This window comes from Poecilia reticulata, linkage group LG7 (assembly GCF_000633615.1).
Source record: "Poecilia reticulata strain Guanapo linkage group LG7, Guppy_female_1.0+MT, whole genome shotgun sequence".
In the NCBI taxonomy this organism is placed as follows: Eukaryota; Metazoa; Chordata; class Actinopteri; order Cyprinodontiformes; family Poeciliidae; genus Poecilia; species Poecilia reticulata.
The window spans coordinates 24,581,225-24,582,590 of record NC_024337.1 but is presented as its reverse complement, the minus strand read 5'-3'; the positions used below and the strand labels follow the sequence as shown (position 1 = coordinate 24,582,590).

At 39.2% G+C, this 1,366-nt stretch overlaps 1 long non-coding RNA gene across 1 annotated transcript in view; it reads left to right on the top strand.

Moving 5' to 3' along the window:
* LOC108166452 (uncharacterized) overlaps positions 1-564 on the top strand; it is a 5,689-nt gene extending 5,125 nt beyond the window's left edge. Inside the window, exon 2 of the long non-coding RNA XR_001776817.1 lies at positions 381-564. This is a non-coding gene — a long non-coding RNA (uncharacterized LOC108166452). The remainder of the gene's footprint in view (positions 1-380) is intronic.
* Positions 565-1,366: the final 802 nt, after the last annotated feature.

Sequence of the window (1,366 nt, the reverse complement as noted above, 5' to 3'; positions counted from 1 at the left end):
TTTTTAATTCACCAAAAACTGTTCTGTAATCTGGAACATTCGCAAAATTGAGCAGTTAGCCGCTTTATCTCACTGTGCGAGAGGCAACTGCGTCATGCGTTACGGGTAAAAGATCAAAGGTAACAAGGTGACCGGCTTATTATGTTGTACAAAAAAAAAATCCAACAAAAAACAAACAATTTTAGTACATGTTATTATGTGTTAGAAGAGGTCTTAGGAAATAATAATAGCAATAGCAATTTGACCAAAAGGGCACTTGTGGGCAAGGAGCAAAAGGGCCAGGTGCTCAAGCACCCCCCTCTGCATGTGCCTGATTTTCACAAGTGTTTGTAATTTATGGTTCAATACAACTTGCCATGTGCTGCTTATATCTCTTTCAGGTATCTCTACTTCTTCCAGAGCACTTTGAAGAGAAGAAGTGTAGAATTTACACAAAGAGAACAAATAAAGAGGATCTGGAGGCTGACAGAGAGCTCTTTAACACATTTGACCCTGCAAAACCACGTCAAGCCTGAGGTATTTCTGTAGGCTGTAATCAGGGGTGCTGCCAGGAATCTTGGGCCCCCTGACAAAAAAAATTTTATTGGGTCCCCCCTCACACACCTGCTGTTGCAATTTCTTAAGTCTGTCTGACCCACCAAAAGCGTCACAATTTCAAAGGCTTGCAACGGCCTTGTTTTCTTTGGTCCAATACTGATGACTAGTACAATATTTACTGCTCGTGAATTTTACATGCAAGAGTAAAATTCAGTATGCACACAGTCTGCATACAATCTGCATACAGTATGCAAGTAGGTTGCTTAAATTTTTTCAGTTAGTTTTAGATACTGAAATGTGTCCCCATGAGCAAGTCATAGGCAACATGCAAAATATACATGAAGCAATCCAGGCTTCTCAAAAAATGTTATATAGTTGTATTTTATTCAAGCTGTAGTATGTAACTTTAATAGAAAATGTTTTCTCCATATTTGTTAAAGCTGTCACGATGTCGTAGCAGTTTGTTATGAGACAGATAATCTGTGAAAACAATCAATCTCCTCCACCTCCTTCCTGAACTACTATTGTTAGCTAAAGTAATGCACCGTTCTGACCAAAACAGCCAATCAGAACCAGTAGGACGCTCTTAGCACTGTCAATCAACTTTATTCACTCACTGCTAAATGTGCTAATGGTGTAGAAATAACTTATTGTTACAGGAAAATCGTTTATCTACCGTCATTGGAGGCTATGATTACTAGCCTAAGCATTTACAACAGGCTATGCTAGCTACAGAATAGCACAGAGCAAAGAGGAGGAATGATGAGCCATATACCATATTACTGTCATATTGTGATTGACAGCACTAAAAGTCTCCTGCCACTGACTG